General features: G+C 30.5%; 1 protein-coding gene across 2 annotated transcripts in view; it reads right to left on the bottom strand.

Annotated features, from left to right (window-relative positions):
- LOC142320863 (E3 ubiquitin-protein ligase TRIM71-like) overlaps positions 1–21,196 on the bottom strand; it is a 101,450-nt gene extending 80,254 nt beyond the window's left edge. For both annotated transcript variants that reach the window (XR_012755497.1, XM_075358839.1), the window contains exons 1-2: positions 21,020–21,196; positions 1,390–1,436 (exon numbers count right to left, since the gene is read on the bottom strand). The gene's annotated coding sequence lies outside the window, so the exon portion shown is untranslated. The remainder of the gene's footprint in view (positions 1–1,389; positions 1,437–21,019) is intronic.
- Positions 21,197–22,308: the final 1,112 nt, after the last annotated feature.

Genomic DNA, 22,308 nt, shown 5'->3' with positions numbered 1-22,308 from the left:
CCAATTACATTGTTTATTAACAAAAAAAAAAAAAAAACGTATCCACTTGCATCTGATTCAGATTATTATACAATCTGAATTGAATATTCACTTTAATCGTGGTACTTTTGTGTGATCTTGTGGTGGTTGAGCTGTGCCTTTCACCAAGCTCTGAATTTATTAGAAAACGACCAACAGTGGGATATATATATTAATGACGCGTGCAACACTACACATCCAAACCAAATTCGCGCAATATTCGCAATTATATTGACCACTTGCTTCCCTTTATCTCCCACAGAGTTACGGGAAAGATACTGATCGCATACGGCTGAGGATATTATGCATAGAGTACGCCTAGAAAGTACCAATATGACCATGGAACTTACATAAGGCATTTACAACGAAGCATTCATAAATATTGAAGACAAGTGCTTAGCTATTGCAAATAAAGTTCTTAGTCAATTGGGAATGCCAGCACCCACCCGAGCTGCGATTGCTTCATTTGATGTGGAATTACGCCGTGAACAGAGTTACAACATTGGTGATCTTCAGTCATACGTCCAATCAAACATTCCCAAATTAACGCGTGAACAGAAAGGCATTTATGATCACATAATGCAAATGATAAATGACGGAGTTGGGGGAACCTTCTTCTTGGATGCGCCAGGAGGAATTGGGAAAACATTCCTCATTAGATTGATTCTAGCAACGGTTCGATCAAAAAATGACAATTATCCTGTTGCGAAATATTAATCAGCCAAAACTAAGCAACGGCACGCGACTTGCAGTTAAGAAATTGATGAATAACGTAGTGGAAGCAACGATTACAACGGGGCCTTTCAAAGGTGAAGATGTCCTCATTCCTCGAATACCCATAATCCCGATCGATACACGATTTTAATTTAAAACATTTCAATTCCCAATTCGATTGGCATTTGCAATCACAATCAATAATGCTCAAGGTCAATCTTTAGAATTGTGTGGTTTAGATTTAGATGCGGATTGCTTCTCACATGGGCAACTGTATGTTGCGTGTTCCCGAGTCGGCAAACCAGATAGCCTTTATATCTACTCAGACAGTGGGAAAACAAAAAATGTTGTATATCCACAAGTATTGCAAAATTTCTATGAAACGTATGCTTTGTTTTGTTTTTCATTTCTCATCCATGCAACCACAATGTGCCACAGCGAAGCGTGGCGGATAGAGCTAGTTTATAAATAAAAAGAGGTTATTTAAATAATGTATTTTTTTTTCTGTTTAACCTCCGGGGCCGCAGTTAAGCATTACTGCACAGAGGATGAGATGAACGATTTGTAGCGTGTGTGAAAAATCCCAAAAATAAAAACATATAAAAATATAAAAACATATACCTAAATCTAAATAAAAAACTATTACATAATACTTACCATTAAATGGACATTTTGACTATAAAACTAAAATCTTCGTTTCTGTTCTGAAAAAAAAAGAAGAATAAATATTTACTATAACAATTTAAAGAAAGCCTAAGCTAATTTACATTGTAGGTTTATGTAAACCCTCAATATATTCATAAAACTGAAAATAATTTAAAAAAATCTGATTTGCCTTCTACAAATGTCATTATAAAAATTAGTTATTTGAAACGAACAATTACAGTACCTCTACAAATAAGAAAAATCGCTCTTGCTATTTGATAGTCAATTCACACATATTTGTTTTCAGTCCAACATTTAGATTAAATAGTAGTACTGTTATTTAAGAGATGAGGTAATAAGAGTAATAGATTATAACAGTGGATCTGGTCGACGATAGACCAATACTGATACAGTGGTGAATGAGTTTCCACGAAAGAAACATCACTGTATTTCAGATCCAATTAAAAGATAAGTCTATTCAGTCTATTTAAAATATATGGAACCAAAGACAAGCGACAAGTAATTATCTGGAGAAAATAAAGGGCTACATTATTGAATTTTGATCATTTTTGGCATCTCATACATCTAAAAAAAAAATTGTATCAGATGCCAGGCCAGGTTGGCCACTCGAATCATGTTTCTGTCAAATTTTTAACAGATACTTTCTCGATTGAATTAGTTTTATTTTTAATAAAGTAGAAAATTTTAACTCAATCTCAAGTATGATAATTGAACTATTATTATTTGAAGCAAACTGCCTGTTATCTCAAATAATTCAATAAATAAAAACTTGTAATAAGTAAACGTAAACACAATTGATTGAAATAAAATAAAACTGACAACAGTTATAGGGCTTTCCCGTCACACAGTTAAAGCAGCAAAGTCCTACAACTGTGATTTGTTTGTGATTCACGGCTTACATACACAACTTAATTTAAAATACGTATTTAACATTTTATTTAAATATAATATTTTTTCGTTTATTTAATTCAATGATTCTAACTAAAGAGAGCGCGCATACGGTATGTAATTCGCGCAGGTGTGGCGGTATTAACGGCGACGGTCGTCACTAACTAAAATAATATAATTTCACAACTTACATGCAACAAATTTTACTTGTACGGTCGGCAGATTGGTGTAGCCGCGAGGGTTAACGCACCGAGTAGACCGGGCGATCGAGTTCGAGACCACGCCAGACCAGAGTTATTTTTTTACAGATTAAATATTACTCAATTATTTAATTTTACAGCTCACCTGTGACGTCACAACATGGCAGTCGACTACAACAGCATTTTATTGGGGTGGGGTTCCGATTTTGAAAATGGTTTTTGTGCAAATGTTGTTTTTTAATTGTTATCAAATGTTTGTAAGAAAAAAAATATGACCTTAATTAGGGGAAATCTCGAGGTACTGAGGTGACCTTACTCTACAGCCTTATTCCCTTGATCTTTTAAGCTGAAAATTTAATGACATCAATGCCCCATATAGAGAAGTAATCTGACAAAAGATTAGCCAAAAACAGTACAGTAGTTCTGGTGATATAAGGTGATTTAGAGGTGAATATCGAATACACACTCGCGCGCGCGCACAAACACAGATACATACATACGAACATTAACATCCGGAAAATTTCCATCCGGTTTTTTAGGTGTCAAATCGTCAATACGCGCCAATATTGCTCGCAAAGAGCAAGAGGCTACCACCGTATTGGGAAAGGCTCTCCCAATCGATTTGGTGGTGACAGTTAGGGCAGCCAAGTAGAAATTGCGAAGAGGTCATGAGGCCGAGGTATTAGGAATGCGGTTTCGAGCCGGGCCAGTACCGGAGCGGAACGGTGATCACAATGCAACGGATCTAAATTTCGTTCAGTTGCCCATCTCCCGCCTGCGGAAGAGGCTGCAGAGCCTCGCGATGGATGCATGGCAGCTGGAATGGCACACCCACTACTAAGGGAAGATGCTTGTATAAATTTATACAGGATCTGGAGGGATGGTATGCTTCAAGTTCGTTTTTAAGAGTAACGGGTGCTCACCAACCATGTTAATTTAAACCAATATCTGTTTCGGTTCCGCCTGGCAGCTGTTGAGCTGTGCGTCTGTAGGGAAGTACCTGATGTTTAACTGCCCTGCTCTTGGGAGGGGCCAGAGACCGGGCCACCCTGGAATTGAGGTTAAGGGGAAAATTAGCCACTCACAAGCGGCGAGAGCCGCATTGTCGGACCGTGTGGGAGTTCCTAGATGAGGTTACTTTGTCCGATATCATTAGTTTACCTAAGGGAAAAGACTCCTACCGCACTGCTGTAGGAAGCTAACCTAGAGATATATATGGCTGACCACCAGCTAATTAAGGTTCCAAGCACTTTAATATGGTGGACAGGTACTTGCTGGCATTCAGCGACCTAGGCGTGGCAGCGAATTGCTGTCTAGACGAAATGAATTTTATTGATGAATGTCATATATATTTTTAGTAGTTGACGGGGTGTGCCTACCCATTTTAGCAAGTATATGACAAGTGAGCGGTTGGAACACGTTAGCCGCTAGTGTATGGCACCGCGGTTAGTTAAGCTCTAGGAGTTGTATAGGATAAAGGTTGCTAAACTGTTTCGAGGCTCTGTAGCCGTTTGTGGCACAGACATTTGGTCGTATGCGTTAGGGCGACCGAATGGGATGGTGACGGGAGAAATGCCACTAATTGCCTCAAATTACTGTTTTACAGCTGTCTAATTTATTTTTCCAAAAATCTCCTGAAAAACCGTGCTTTTTTATATCTTCAGCTACATTTATTTAGATCAGATTGACGATTACAATTATGTAAATAAATTTTTACTCAGATTTTCTTTTGACGACAGTAATATAGTAGGTCACCTATAATGTTTAATGGTGCTTAGTGTAGAAGTAATTAACCCACCGGGTTGGTGTAGTGGTTAAAATATTCATCGCAAATCAGCCGATTTCGAAGTCGAGAGTTCTAAGGTTCAAATTCTAGTACAGGCAATTACTTTTATACGGATTTGAATAAAAGAACGTGGATGCAGGTGTTCCTTTGGTGGTTGGGTTTTCAATTAACCACACACCTCAGGAATAGTCAACCTGAGACTGTACAAGACTACTCTTCATTTACATTCATACATATAATCTTCTGAAATTAATACTTTACGGTGGTTCCGGAGGCTAGACAGAAAAAGAGAGTGTAATAGTATTACACATCAACTTACTAAGTTATATCAGTTGTGAACTAAAAATGGGTAATATTAATTTTTGCTTTTACTTACATGACACATTGTATCGTCGTATTTGTATATCGTATTAGACGGTAGGCCTACCATCTAACATGATACCCATCATTTGTGATGTCACATCAAAGGAGTTACTCTTTAGTAATGCAGAGTGATCGGGCTAGTAGCAACTTTTCGTTGTGATTGCCGTAGTAGTCTGATGGATGAAATTCGTGGTTTATAAATTTCAATTATTATTATTTCACTTGCTCTTTCCGGCAGTCAAGATTTCTTCTTATTTTTATTATTATTTAAAAACACTTACATTTAATGACTTATGTTTAGTAAGTGTTTTACCCTTACTGAAAAGTTATGAAATGGAACAAAATTAAATAATTTAAAAAATAAAATAAAATTTTTAAGATGATGGTTAAAGAGAATAAATTGTAATCTCACTTAGTGCAATACAATTCACATCCACCAACATGGTAACATTTTTTAAGTTTTTAATCGAATAAATGAGAACGGAGTGAGCCGCAACTAATTCCGGATACGAATCAATTTTTGTATACAGAAATGCTGAGATAACATCTAACCGATAGGACATACATCAAAATGAATCGTTGAAAATATGAGCTAATGATACGAGTAAAATGAATTTTTAGTATACTATCAAATTGTAATATTAATAAGAAATTGGACAAAAATATTAAAATATGAATATAAACATTAAAAAAGAAAATATATAGATATGTGAATTATTAAAAATAATGTAAAGTGGGCCATCAGAGATAATTTATGTCGGTGGATGAGTTGCAAATAATTAAAATTTGGAATCTAAGCTACCGCGTAAAATCCATAATCTGAACGAAACCATGTGGCTCAATGGAATCTTTTTTTAAGGTAATGGTTTATCTTTTTTATTACTATTTTTTCCAGTCTGGAAAATGCATTATGGAATCGAGCAATATAAGCCCCAGTAAAAGGAGTGATAACCCTATTTACGGTCTATATAATTGGAATACTGTTGTGATCAAAGAGGAAATACCTTCTAGAAAAAGCTCGTAATTAAGATCTGTATTAAGTACGAATTTGGGAAAGCGATAGGGGAGCAATAACGTATTCTGCATTAAAATACTGCAATATTTTTAGAAATAGAAATATAGGAGAATGGAAATGACATAGTGCAAGGCACCTGCCAAAGGGTAAATAAACTTATGATGATATTTAATAGAATCTAAAAATATGTTTTAAAGATCACTGAAATGTCAAAAAATTCGATTGTGAACAGAAATAAAAATCTTCATTTAATTGTAAGTGGCTGGGAAATATAAGTTTAAAAATCCAACTAAAGGTTGCATACCTGTTCCTGCTTTGCCCTTGACAGGTTTTTATTTCAAATATGCCAAAGGGTTTTTAAATATTAAAAAAATTTAATTATGCAATATTTAGAGTAGTTGGGGAAAATATCAAAATGTTTAGTTAAAAAAAAAATGTCAAATTTGATCCCCTTTATAAAAATCACGTTTTTACCTTAAAAAACTTAAAGAAAAAAAATTAATTTTAATTTAAAATTAATAAAAATGTTTGTGGATCTCGGCAGACCTAGATCAAATGGCGTTTTTATCATCAAATAATGGTGTCCGAAGTATAATTGCAAAAATAACTTTAAAAAAAAAATTGGATTCGATTTGACCCCCTGGCTCAACAACTACTGCATGTAACATTTTTAATAACAGCTACAACTTGAAAAATAGATAAAGTATAGCAAGATATAATAACTAAAACAACAATTTTTAAAATTCTTAGTTTTCTCCCGTGGGAACCACCCTTTTTCAAAACGTTCCCACGACGTGTTTATTAATATTGCATACAGTCGGATTTCAGTCTTGAAATTAAAATTTTTTAAAATTCATTTATTTTTTTAAAAACAGATTTTTTAAACAGTTTTTCACGTACATCATATCTGAGAGACTGTTAGCCCCTGAAATTTCCAATGCAAACAAATTTCCCCTCGGAATAGATGCCTTGGTATATATTTTAAGTACATCGGGAAAATTTCAGGAAATATTACATTTTAAAAACAAATTGCCATTACGTCCATGAAACATTGGGAAATAATCAAACAATGTTTGTCTTTTATTAAGTTAATCAAAGAAAAGAATAAAACTATGAAATTTTATTAAACTCGAAGAATGATCCATAATTAAATGAGGGAAAAAACCTTAAGTATGCATTTGTTTATTGGTTCAAATACACAATCACGAATGTACTCAAGGTCCAACGATTCATACCCGCGCGTGATAACTGAATTTTATCTGTTAAGTCCGGTATTTATATTAGAGAAATATTAAATTAATTGTACGAAGGCTTTATTTGTAAAATTACGGACAATGTAATATTAATATTTTCTTATGTAGAGAATATATGAAATTTTGTGCTTGTCAGCTTACAAAATTTATATGATAATTTAGAAAAACATTAAATTTAACCCATTCCAAAATGGGGGGGGGGGGAATATATGTCTTCTAGGGTGTACCACGAAGAAACGTTCAGGACATGTTCTACTGGTGAAAATGGTTCATATAAAAAAAGTCTGGAAAATGCTTTGTTTTCGAGTTACGACTGGCGAAAGATTTCGCCCGGATTTCGACTCTTTTTAATAAAACGAAGTCCTACTGTCATTTTTAGAAACCAACTTAAGGTGTAAAGTTAGTGGATTTTTATGTAATTTGATAGGATAAAAAAGGTCCAGTATTTTTTAAGATATCCGACGTAAAACACAAAATTCGGTATCGAAAAACAAGTTTTTTTTGTAGGTTTGTAATACAATAGCTTTGTTAAATGACTAATAAATGCAGAAGATTTAGTAACAAAACTTGTAAAGAATTTAATTCTGAGAAAATTAATTTAAACACAGCCAGTAAAAAGTGAATAAAAACTTTCGTTAAGCAAAACAGAAAAAAATATACAGAAAAACGTATTACTCTTTCTGTACCTAATAAAAATTATTCTTAATATCGCAAAATAAAAAATAAAATACATGAAATGATAAATGGTAACAGAAAAACAAACCTCATTTAAGAGTGATTGTTCCCTCCTTTACAATGTACACATTACTATACTCGACGTAAAATATTTTCGGTGGCTTTCCGTATCATCTCAGTTCGTTCAGTATAGATTCAATAGAATTTCGTATTTTAATTAGTAATTCTTCTTAAGTATTAACATTTTGTCGGTATATTACCGTTTTCTTATGGCCCCAAATGAAGTAATTTCGTGGCGTGAAGTCAAGTAATCGTGTTGGCCAATCGATTGGTCCATCACGTCCAATCCAGTTTAAGAAATTAACATTGAAGTGATTTTTAGCTACTAAAAAAAATGTTGAGTTGAAGCATCGTGCTGAAAAATCATTTACAATCTACTTTATACAGGTATATCCTCCAAAAGAGCCCGCAAACTATTTTTCAAGAAATGAACGTATGCATCTCCCATAAGGATTCATTGAAAATAAATGCTCCCAAAATTTTGTCGTAAATAATGCCACATCAATCATTAATGTGAAATATATGTTGGAAACTAGATTCCACAGTACCATGTGGATTTTCTTAGTTCCAAAAATGACTATTTTTATAATTGGAGACTCCCATTTCTCGTAAAAGTCGCTTCATCTATATATATAAAAATGTTAAGTTCGTTTGTGTACGGCTTCAAAAACTCAAAATGTTCTGCACCGATTGAGCTCAAATTTTAGCACGATATATAACCCGCATCAAAGATTGTTTTCATCTCTTTTTAATAAATCTATCTATCTATTTTTAATTTGTACATTTTTAATTTGGAAATGTAAACAAAAAGGAAAACCAAACAGATCAATGCAAGATGGCCGCTGTCAGACACAACGACCAAATTTCTTTGAATTATATTTAACAGCTAAAACATCTGTATTTTATTAAAAAAATTCATTTGATGTGGATTTACGCCGTGAACAGAGTTACAACATTGGTGATCTTCAGTCATACGTCCAATCAAACATTCCCAAATTAACGCGTGAACAGAAAGGCATTTATGATCGCATAATGCAAATGATAAATGACGGAGTTGGGGGAACCTTCTTCTTGGATGCGCCAGGAGGAATTGGGAAAACATTCCTCATTAGATTGATTCTAGAAACGGTTCGATCAAAAAATGACAATTATCGTGTTGCGAAATATTAATCAGCCAAAACTAAGCAACGGCACGCGACTTGCAGTTAAGAAATTGATGAATAACGTAGTGGAAGCAACGATTACAACGGGGCCTTTCAAAGGTGAAGATGTCCTCATTCCTCGAATACCCATAATCCCGATCGATACACCATTTTAATTTAAAACATTGCAATTCCCAATTCGATTGGCATTTGCAATCACAATCAATAAAGCTCAAGTCAATCTTTAGAATTGTGTGGTTTAGATTTAGATGCGGATTGCTTCTCACATGGGCAACTGTATGTTGCGTGTTCCCGAGTCGGCAAACCAGACAGCCTTTATATCTACGCAGACAGTGGGAAAACAAAAAAATATTGTATATCCACAAGAAGTATTGGAAAATTAAACTTCTATGAAACGTATGCTTTGTTTTGTTTTTCATTTCTCATCCATGCAACCACAATGTGCCACAGCGAAGCGTGGCTAGTAGAGCTAGTTAGTAAATAAAATTAAATTTACGTTATCAGCGTAGCCTACCTTATCAGTCAATGACAGGAAGTTTAACCACTGGAAGTAATGTGTTGGCCGCAAATTTTTAACCTTCTGCAGGCAGAAAGGATAAAGATATTCTTTATACTTTAGCTCGTAGATAAAGGATTTTATTTTATTTCCATATTTTATCTCGTAGAATTCACCATACTTTGTTTTTTGACAAACCAGCGCGACATGAAATTCGTCTTGTACTAGTGCCTGGGCTACGCTGAATCACAAGGTGTTCATCATTAACATGATTTACTTGGTGTTCAAGAGAAAACGAATACGTTGAAAAATGTCTCATTGGTTCGTAAATGCTGATACACCGAAGAAAAGGTTTTCGTATTTCGAATCTGCCTTCCAGAAAATCTCTCCTGACATTTACGTCGAGCAGCTTCAGAATGTTTGTTACAAACTCTACAAACAAAAATTATATAGGCATATTCCTTGTTAGAAACTTGAAACGGTATTTTTACATTATGTGGTACCACTACGCTTCCGTTATCAGCCTGATAACTATGACAACAGATTCAAACGAATTACACAATTTACATTGTTGACCAGCTGTTAGTATTGCCAACCTATACAATAAAACTTTTTTAAATATTTATAAAGTAACATACATTCAATTTAGTTTTTTACGCAAATTTCGTTTTACCTGTGTAAACTATTGAATATACACAGTTAAAATATTGTTTGATAAATTTCGTATTTCTTTTAAAATTACTTTTAGCAATTAGCGTTTTTGTTTTTAAAAAGAATTTTTATTATGTACAGAAAGAATAATACGATTTTCTCTTTGTATTGCTTCAACGTAAAAACAATTTTTAAAAGCTTTTATTTATTCTCTATTGGAAGTATTAGCATTAATCTTTGCAGAATTAAATTCTCTACAAGTTTTGTTACTAAATCTTCCAAATGTATTAGTCATTTACAAAGCTATTGCATTACAAACCTAAAAAAAAAATTTTACCGACCCGAATTTTGTGTTTTACGTCGGATGTCTTAAAAACTACTGTAGTTTCAGTTTTGGGACCTTTTATAGCCTACATACCAGCTCAAATTATATAAGAAACCACAAACTTTACTCCTTAATTTGGGGTCCCAAAAATTACAGTAGGACTTCTTTTTATTAGAAGAGCCAAAATCCGGGCGAAATCTGTCGTTGCCGTAACACAAAAACAAAGCGTTTTCAGACATATTTATATGAATATTTTTCATTATTTTTACCAGTAGAACATGTCCTGAAAGATTCTGTTTCTTCGTCTGAACCTTTTATAAATATATTATATGTTTAAACAATATGCACTTATATATTTCTAAATTCCGATCTCCATGGCTGAATAGGTAGCGTCTCGGTATTTCGTGTGGAGATCCCGGGTTTGAATCCTGATCAAGCATGGCATCTTTTCATACGCTATCAATTGCCATCAATAGCTGTTGATGCCTGTTCTTTTATAACAAATATATATATATACTAGCAGACGCGGCAATCCTTCCCTATTGCTAGGTTTGAGTATATACATAGATAAATGAACACAATTGAAAGTTTGATAAAACATTAAGAAAATGAACATTACGGAACTTCACCAAATTTAACCTTTCCCTTTTTCCCTATCCCCTTATCTTTTTTCATTTTTACCATATTTCCTTTCCATTTCCCCTGTTTCTCCTTCCTTCCATCATTTTCCTCTCCCTTTTCCTTTCCTTCCCCAATTTCTTTCTTTTATTTCCCTTTTATTTTTCTTGTTTCCCCTTCCCATCTCCTTTTCCCCGTTTTCCTTTTTTCATTTTCCCCTTCTTCCCTTTTAACTTTTTTCGATATTTCCCTTTTCCAATTTCTACCTTTCTCCCTTTTCCCCGCGCGTAAATAGGTCCAGTAGTTTTTTAGTCTATAGCGGACAGACATATCGGAACCATTGAAATGGAATCGTAAAATATTTAGTACATCGTGTGTTGCTTTTACTTCCAACAGATAGCGCTGTTTTAAAAAAAAACCACCATGTTTTTTACCTGTCACAGGTGCAACATCTTAGGTATAGTAGTATATAAAAACACGCACGAATTTGAATGCAACGTTGCGTCAAAATTTCAAAACAATAGATGAAGCACTTTCGGAGATTTAAGATTTTGAACCAACGAACATTTATATAGGTATATAAAAAGGAAGTCTTGTTTAATTTTAATTTCTAATTTATTTAAATAACAGCGCAACACACACACAAATATATATATATATTCGACTATAAATATATAGTACAGAATGTGTTTAAGATATATCACACTTCTGAAAGGTAAAAATGTTTCATTTAATGGTTGGATTATATGGAACCAGTTTTGTCTCGTCGACTGGGAGGGTCACAAAAAATATCTTGGAAAACCCAACAATAAAAAATATTTTTATGAGAAACAAGATAATGTGTTTAAATATAAAGATTTCCTAAGACTCGCAAAAGTTCGCTTTTGAGGAATGGAAAATTATCCTTATTATCAGAGCTAATCAATTTAGGAGGATAAAATACATCAAGCCAAGACTGCTTTGAGTTTATGAAAATGATAGCTGTAATTTTTGTTATCAAAGACGAAATTAGATGTCAAAAAATAAAACTGCATCTCTGTCAGTAATGTACGTATTTCAATATATGGAAAGTTCTACAGTAAAGTTTCAAAACTTGATTTTATTAAATCGTTCTCAAATACTAATTAACATTGAATTAGTTGTCTAATCTAAAAAAAGTACTACAAAAAAAAATGTTAAAATAATTATAATAAACGTGAATCATGTATTTTAGAATTTTAGGAAACTTATATATATATTTTATTTTAAGTACATTTATAACAATATAGAAGTATGATTCGTTGTAAATTTAAATAATGTACTTCAAGAGTAAATATTAAAAAATAAATAATTTTTAATTAATTTTTGTTAGACAGGTTTTAATTTTTTGTGTCAGAAGTGATATAATTTATGAGGGAAGAAAAAGTAGGGAATTGTATAACAGCATATTAATTTATGTAAAAAAATGATAATTTAAAAAAAAATTCAATAACTAAGAGAGCAGAAAATAATGCTGAAACTTTTTTATATAAATAACGTTTTTATTATTTCATCCATCTTCATTTTAATTTAAAAATCAGTAGCAATCTTGTTAAATAAAAATCTATATATATATATATATATATATAAGATTGTTTAGCTGGGTTACAGCAGATTTTTATTTAACAATTTTAATATATTAATTTTAAAAAATGTATATATAAATATTACTTCCTCGTACGAAGTAAAAAATATTGTGATCACGAAAAAATTTAGGTTTTCAGATTTCAACGGAAATGTAAATTTTTGACCATCCCTGAATTCATTTTGACTAGTTATGGCGTGACGTCTGTAAGTATCTCGCATAGCTCAAACACGATTAGCCATAGGATGTTGAAATGTTGGACTTAGGACTGTGGTAACATCTAATTATGTACCTCCACTTTTGATTGCAATCAACTGAACCAAAAGTTCAAAAGGACTTTTTCTTAACTGCAGTAATAAGTCCTCACTCAGAGCTTTTCAATGATATATCATAAGTGGTAGTTATGTACATGGTTCCAGAGTTATAGACAAATAAAATTTGTATTAATGAAATATTAGAATCTTACAAGGGAAGACAAATCAGTTTGAATCAGACTTCATCTACTTTCTTTCTTTTTTTTTAATTTAAATTTATTGAGTTATTAATAATTTATTAACCCGTGGTTGTAAACATGTTTTACAATAAATAATTATTCAATAACAATAAAAAAAATTCAGAAGTTATAAGGGAAATAAAATGTTATATATTTTTAAAAATGTGTATACGTAATTTAATACGCATTATTACATATGTGTATATGTAATAGATTTGATGAAACATTGATTATTTAATATTAATTGAAAATTATAATTTAGAATCGTATTATTTTTTAATTTTCTAGTTTAATTTTAATATATGTATATAAAATAAAGTATCCTGACTGACTCATCAGCGCACAGGTCAAACAGATTAACCTAGACCTAGATAGATTGGCAATTTTGGTACAACTTTTTATAATGCAGTCACCCACTAAGGAAGGATTTTAGAAAACTGACTACAAGGAAGTGAAAAGGATTAAATTTTTTTAATGACAGATATATATATCTCAAAAACTAAAAACGTTACAGACGTAATAATTGGTATTTAGACTTATTTAAAAACAAATTGAAACGTCTTTCAATATTTTTCAAAAATTCTATTTGGGAGGTGCAAAAGTTTTCATCAAACTATATGAAGCCGGCCTCCGTGGCGCGAGTGGTCTCGGCTTTTCATCCGGAGGTCCCGGGTTCGAATCCCGGTCAGGCATGCCATTTTCACACACGCTACAAATCATTCATCTCAACCTCTGAAGCATGTCTTAATGATGAACCCAGAGGTAAAAAAAATATTATGCCGAAAATAATACAATCTTAAAAATTTAAGATGTTTTTTTTTTAAACAAACATATGGTTCACAATTAAAAAAAACTTATTTGGAGGGACAGAACGGACCAAAATTTATATGAAAATTCTAAATCTCAATCTAATTGTATTCTAGGAGACAACTCCGCTCCACTCTCCATCGATTTATCTTCAAATTCTATGCGAGATATTGCTAATTTTCCCCTCAACTTATTTTGCATGCACGCAAATTTTAGTTTATTACTTTCTCTCGGTGTTTTTCCATTTAGTAATGTTTTCCATGTCCGTGTGTAATTCCACAAAACGATCGATTCAACGTAGTAAATGTTTTACACAAGCGTACGAAAACGAAAACAGATTATATTCAATACAACTACATGCTGCTGTTTAATCTATTAACAAATTCAAAAACTATAAAATAGTATGATAAAAAATAATTTGTAGTTGATATAATTTTAGTATAAAAGATTAAAATGATTTTGTAACAGTTCATTAAATCGAAAACGAAGGATTCAATTAATTTATTAAATTTAGTTTAAGTATCTTATATGAATTTATTATCCATGATCAATTAATAATAATCATGAATATGATTGATTCATATTATGTATGATTAATCAAAAAATATTTTGCAAGACCAAAATCCTTGCCAAAATAGACCAATTTTGCCTACATGCCCTTTAAAATATCAAACGTATTGATAGAATGTTTAAATGAAATCAAACAAAATCACGCTAGCAAAGCCTCGAGATCAGCTAATATTTGTGTTTGTTTGTGTGTGTGTATACGAAAAAATAGTTTTGTCACTGCAATTTAAAATTATATATCAGAATTCCACCATTTTCATATAAAATAATTTTCCTCAATAGTTCGATTAATTTTTGTGTTCCAACGATTGAAAAGTTTATTTATGGGTTCTCACACTCTCAACATTGTGTGGGCGGGCGCATGTACATATTTATTCATAAAAGGGGTAAATAATGGTGGCAAAATTTATCGATATGCCCTAAAAACGATGTACCGCTACTTGGAAGAAATTTATTTATTTCGATTTAAAATTACTTTGTATTTAAACTCACCACAAAAAAAAAAACATTCAATCTAACTTTGCATAATAAGAAGCTGATTGTATCTCAAGTTAAATCTTACGCAGATATAGGAAATCCTATAATGGTAAAAGTGTGGTAAATGATTACAGTAAAATATATCCTTCTGCCTTTGTTAATGGTTTAATAATGTTTTGCTTAATGCCCGTTATTAGTTACAAAAATTACGGAAATTACATTTTGCGGTTAACAGCTACTTATCTGGTCACCATTCCATTGGTTGAAATACGATACGAGTCATGACAGGATTCAACCTGGTCTAATTTTAATATTATTGCATATAAATTTTGTCTATCAGTACGTTACTGAGATTATACAGTATAAATATAATAACTACTATTGATAGATTACGAAGTTCGTTGAAATAAATTAAACATCCGGCAATATCTTTCCCTTTTAACATCCGTTAAAATGCATTAATATTTACACAGACATAAATCATTTAAAAATAACAATCGAATTTGGTTTCTTTTTTAATTATCTAAACCAAGAAATGTTAGGAAGTTAAATTTTTTAGTAAATATAAATACTTTTTTCAAGGGTTCTTGAACTCTCTAATGTTAATACGTTTTTTTTTTTTTTTTTTTATAACAGAGTCTTGCTTTAATATTTATTGAAGTAATGAGCGTGCATAAGCGGTTTTGCTCTCAATAATATGTAACATTTATATTTTTTCGGTTCATTATCAGTAATATAATATTGTATTACTGTTATAATCCTCAATAAAATTCAAAATTTATTAATCGATTAGTATTTAAAAACCAATTTTAAATAAATGTATTTTAAATATGCGTTGATATAACTAAGTAATTTACTTAGACGCAGATTGGACTAGAGGCCAATATATACATACATCCGCACACAGCTTTAGTTAAAGGATTTCGTTAGCAAAGGCTTATTATTTTTGGATTTAAGTAATAAAATAAGACATTTTATTTTATTTCCAAAAAATGGCGTGAATTACAAAACATGAAAAAAAACTAAAATTAAAGTGGTCATTTTCTTATTACCAACAATACTTTCCTTTTCTTATAAACTTGAATAGCTATGAAAGGAAACGTTATGTGTAGATTACCAAGATTTTAATTGTGCAATTTTTTTGGTTATAGAAAACATACACAAAGCTGTAAATTCCAAAAGGAAATTTGATATTTTCTAAAGAAATTTATATAAAAATTAAATCCTTAAAAAAAATAGAATCTTTTTTTAAAAAGCGAATGGTTTTAATTAATAACCCAACAACTTCCTCATAACATAAGTAATTTTATTTCATTATAGAAATTTGACTAAAAAATTTAAGTAAAACCAAAGAGAATTATTTGAGAACTTTAATACAAATTTATATCGACGCAAGAAAATCAGAAAAAGGTTTTCCTTACAGTTGTTTTTGTTTATTACTTCATTTACGATTTAAAAGCTTATGCGCGGGAAGAATGATACTTTGGTATTTTTTAAAATATGTTAAACCTGACCGGGATTCGAACCCGGGACCTTCTGAATAAAAGGCTGAGAAACACTATCAATCTAGCAAGTACAAATCATAAAAAGGTTTTCCTTACACTTTTTGTCATTTAATTAATTCATTAACAAGTTCAAAGCTTGTGCGCGGCAAGAATGATAATTTGGTATTTTTTTTTAAATATGTTAAGCCTGACCGGGATTCGAAACCTGAAACCTTCTGAATAAAAGGCTGAGAAACACTATCAATCCACCATAGACAAGATAGAGTAATAAATTTTGAATCAACGGTTTTTAGTTATTAGCGTCATTATCCACGCAATCACTGTTCTGTAAAATGTAAAAATTAACAAAATTTTATTGAAAAATTATATTTAATGTTAAAAATAATTATTAAACGGAACAGATTTATTTATCTTTTTTGTTTTATTTATTAGCCGACGGTAAATCTTTGTGTAAATCATATAATAACACTAAATGCAGCTTATAAGATATGCCAGGAAATCATTTTTTGCGGCTGTTACTGTACATCACCCATGATCGCTCGAAGTATATATATATATTTAATAATTTAATCTTAAAGTAAAAATTTGTACTTTTACAAATGTTTTTTCTTTTCCCCGTTTTATACTGATTTTCTAACATAGCTAATCAAAACAAACATGCCAAATTTTTAAAACAACTTTTTTGACAAAAATAGCTGTATCTTGAAAGTAATGACTCAAAAATGTGCGAATTGTGGGAGGACAACGAAAAATTAGTTAAGTAGTTAGTAAGGCAATTTATTAAAAAACAAAATTTTTTTGCGCATTTAAAATGGCCGTAGAGTAAGATTGGAATGTAATAAAAAAGGATGTTACCCTTCAGTTCTTTTTTTTATAAAACATTTTCTGTAATAAAATGAAACTACTCAGATTAGGAAACATGAATAAGAAATATAAGACTATTCTTCAATATTTTACAATAATTATAAAGACAATAACTAAGCATCAAACTTCTTGCAGTAAAGACTACATCGCGACCAGTGTAGGTGGACAATGAATCGATAAATTAATAAATCCGAATTAAAACAATAATTAAAACCAATTTCAACTGAAACTGAATAAAAAAATACGCTGAACGTAATCCAGCGACAGCTTAGAAAGATAATAGTTTTTTTTCTTTAGTTATGGGTTACCAGTAAACTTATTTTGCGTATTGAGAACTACATAAAAATGATCGATGGTTACAAAATCATTTACGTAAGTTTAAAAGAATAATTTAGCTTTTAATATTATATTGTTAATGTAAAAAGAAATCTAATTCTTTGCAAAACACAGAATCAGCATTTTGGTGGGTTTACATTATGGACAAGACAAATGTTTAAATGTATGATAGTAGTAAATTTTAATGAGAAACATAACCAAATTTACTTAACATAACATAAAAATCTGTCACCGAAAGATTATAAAGAGAATTTTTAAAAACTTAATACTTATAAATTATTTCAGGTTTTCATAAAAATGAATCATATATTAATTTCATCGCAGACTATCGTGGACAAAAAATCGCAAATTAATTGTATTTAACTAATAAATGTTTTTATTTTACTCTTCTTTTTTCATTTGAGAAAATTTTGAGATTGTGTTTACGCAAAAATCTTCTTTATTTACTCTCAGTGTAACTGGGCTTTTTATTAAATGTAATATAGTTATTCCGTTCTACTATAATTTAGTATTTTCTGCAAATAACAGAAAATAAAAAAAACATTTTTAGTATTAACTTTAGTAACAGAAAATTTTTATTCTTGTTTCCGATTGAGAATTCTAGTCTAAGACTGTAAAATCTAGTCAGTATCTAAGATAATCTGTTGCACGATTATTTGCCTTTATCATTAATGATATTTTAATTTTAAACAGTTTCTACAAAACAAGGAATTTCAATATAAGAAGCAATATAGTTTCGTAGCATAATTACTGTTGGTAGAAAGATTACTTATTCATTTGCAAACGCATTACAATCCCGTTTAAAGAGTAGTTCAAAGAAATGCAACTAATAATGTTATTACTTTCAATATCACTTCACATATTATGAATCATACCTAATAATGATTGGTTTTACTAATGAAACTAAAAATTATAATAGATCTAGTGAACTTAAAAACTTAACTAACTTTCTTAAGTTTGTTCTACGCGTATAAACATCAAAATGCAAATTTTAAAAAAATATTTAAGGTACAACTCTAATTATAAGGGGAAAAAATCAATTATCCACACAAATATCTTTGAAGGAGATTAAAAACTACTTACTTTACAGTATTACTTTTCAAAGTTTAGAAAGATCAATTGGGGAATGGACTGCGACTGGCTTCTTGCTATCTACGACTTCCTGTCGTAGTCCATTATACTCTGTCCTATTAGTGATGCCAATTCTAAATAACACAAGTAAAACTACTGTTCATCTACTTTTTTCTAAATTTTGGCTAGTAATATTTCATATCAGAGCGGCTTAGGCTTTGTGTAGTAGCTTATTAGCCTTAAGGTAAATAACTATACATATATGTATAACAAATAATTCACTTCTATCAACTTAAATGAATTCAGATCTACCTGTCACAATATTCTTTTATACGTTTTTACACTTTCTCTCAATTTTAAAACTTATTAAACGGTGATAATCTATGTAGCAAACCTTAAGACAACGGATAAAAATATCAATTTTTAAAATGAGAATAAATCTTAAACATGAAATCTAAAAAATGTAAACGGGCATTTAAAATAAACGCATTATTAAGCTGATGTGACTACGTGAAATTTGTTTACAAATTACAATTAACAAATTACAATTTTGCAAAAAAATTGTTACTACTGGATAAAATTAACAAAAACTCACTACATAGATTTTGAAATTTTTATGTACAAGTAAAGGGACGTAAACAGATGGTAGTGGCCAATTTCAAGAATAACAAGTTCATATACTAATGAAACAAACGGAGTGACATGATTTAATATTATTTTCTTTACTGAATAAACTTTTACATATCAGCATGCTCGGCTACGGAAATGCGATCTACAGGTGTAGATCTGAGTACCTTCTATTAACCAAAGTAAGTGATGTCTAGTGAGAATGATTACATTCACGCCGCTTTTTACCTTCTATGTCTAATGTTACGAAAGCTTTTCATAACAGTTTATATAATCGAATATAACGTTAAAATTTGCCGCCGAGATGTTATAGGCCGCAAGTCATACAAATAAAGATGTTAATTTATTTATTTTTGTTTCAAATTAATCTCGACATGAATAAATTATTGCGGTAACAAAAATGTTACGGACGAACCAATAATCGTATATTTTACAATTGGTTATGACAAGCATGTAAAGCATCTGAATTACAAGCGATAAAAAAAGAAAAAAAAGAGATGCTTTCTCTGACAGTAGTGACATTCAGTCAGCTATTTTGATGAACAGAATGAAAAGTATATTTTGAATAGAAGAAATAATTAGTTAAGGCTATTGCACTTCACATATGCACATAAATACAATAAAGAAAACGTATAAGATTTACTTTTATAAATTAATTTCACCGCTTTACAATTTTCAACAATTGCATTATTTTATTTATTTTTTCCTTGTATTTGTTTTTAATACCAACAAATTTCTGTACTTTATGTCCTTTAGTATGAAATATTAAATGTAAAGAAAAAAATTAATTACATTTTTTTTCAATTTTCCACAGAACTCATAAAAATTTACAAAACTTCTGTATTAAGGAAATCCCTAAAGTTTTAATGTATATATCCGGTATAAGTTTTACTTAAATTACTAATACTTCTACAAAATAGTAAAAAATAAAATAAACTTAAATATCGTATATCGTTACTTTATTTTAAAAAGGGTAATTTTATCTTTTAATTTAAACATTACATGTTTACATTAAAATAAATAATTAAAAAGAATTATCCTTCTATGGGGAAATTATTTAAAAAACAAACTTTATGAATGACATTTCAATTTCAGAGCAGTTTCCAGTAATCAAGCCTTGTATTATTAAAAATAACATCTGTAGCAATTTAATAATTTTGGTTTATTTAACAAATATATTGAAGTTAAATTGGAAGAAGGCAAATATTTAATAAAAATAGCGTTGAACAGATGAAAACGATTAAATTAATTTTATTACAAAAAACTTACATAATGGTTTTTTGTTACGAAATTGTAATTAAGAAACTACATCGATATAATTGAATATTTCAAGTAAACATATTAAAGTATAGCTGCGTTTCAACTTTGAGATGATAAAATTAAAGATAAAAATATTATTTGATAACGTTTTAAAAATTATCAACTACTTAATGTTCATTTCCGGATAGTAATTTCATAATATATATAAGGTAAATGCAGTATTTACGAACTGTAAGATTAAGAAGTTAAAAAGATACATATGGAAGTTAAAACAATAAACATGATGACAAAACATGAGCTCTTGTACTGTTTAGTTAATGTATAGATAATCGGATACACTATTATACTAACCGCATATATACTTCATACTGTCCCGCTAACAGTTATTTATAATACTGAATACTCATTTCATAGACATATCTATACAAAAAATACCATTATATTAAGTTCCTTCAAACATAATGAATACTAACTATTCTTTTAAAAAATATTAAAAACATAAATAAAAATTAACTTACATTAAAACCGGTCTCAAACAGTTTCCATTCCCACACACACACAAGATGTTATAACCGTCTACCACACCACACCGTCGACTCGTGTCTGAGCTAGCTAATGCTGGCAGAAGCAAGTTTCCACTACGGGACAAACCGATCTTACCCCCACCCCTTTGCGATTTACCAGGACTACCCCAACTCTGGAACCTTCTTTTTACCCCACCATCACATACCCTTCCACCTTACGTCTGCAAAGGTTCACTGTTGTATGCAGTGCTACAACCTTTGATATGCTAGGGGAAAGTTTTAGATTAAAATTTCCCTCTTCATTGTAGCTGTCACTGGACTTACACAATTTCACATGTAGGACGTCCACCATTACGATACATAATGCCGGCTTTTTTTAAAACAAAAACTATAACTTTTAAATAAACATTCTAATGATTAAAAAAGTATATATATATATATGTAATAAAGGTATATGTATGTTATTTTTCTATATATATATATATATATATATATAGAGAAAAATTACAAAAAAATAAATAAATTGTTTGTTTAAATATCAGTGTAATATTCCTATAAAATAAAGGAAAAAATGACAAAATTAAGATTTATAAACACGAGGCATAATTTTGATATGATCCAAAACAAATTTAAAACAGAGATTTTATCTTTCTATTCCAGTACAGACTTAAAAGAAATTTCAGATTCAAAAATACATGTCTTTTAAAGGAAATATTCATTACAAAAAGGGTGTTATATTCGGTCATAAAAATGTATTAAAATATAAAACAAATCCCATCCAAAGTGTAATAGAAAAACGTACACTGATGCGTTAAAATTAAATGAAACTTAAGCATTTGAAAAAAAAAAAAATACCAATAAAATAATATTTGGCTTTAATATCGGAGAAAGGAACTTATCACATCTGCACTTCTTAGCCGAGTGTAGCTTTTCTATTGCTGTCTAAACTTTACATAACAAATAACTAATAATAACGAATTCCAAGCGCCCGAATTTATCGTTTTACTTAGTGATAAGTACAGAAAGCTATGTTTATTAATCATCGTATGTTAGTTGTTGTATCCACAGTGATTCTGAGAATTTTGGATCCTTTACATAATAGAATGGGTAACTTAGAGAAATAATGTTGCTTTTAGTCACGATAACATACAAGCAGTTTATTCCAGATAAAACTGGAATTAAGGCACATTAGAATATAAACTGTTGTGAGCGAAGTAGTTTTTTTCTGTACGTCAAAGATCGACTCTATCGTCAAAGATCGACTTCAATCATTAAAGGATCAG

Source organism: Lycorma delicatula, chromosome 3, assembly GCF_047948215.1.
Source record: "Lycorma delicatula isolate Av1 chromosome 3, ASM4794821v1, whole genome shotgun sequence".
NCBI lineage: Eukaryota > Metazoa > Arthropoda > Insecta > Hemiptera > Fulgoridae > Lycorma > Lycorma delicatula.
Note: the sequence above shows the minus strand (reverse complement) of the source record. Positions and strands in the feature narration are given on the sequence as shown.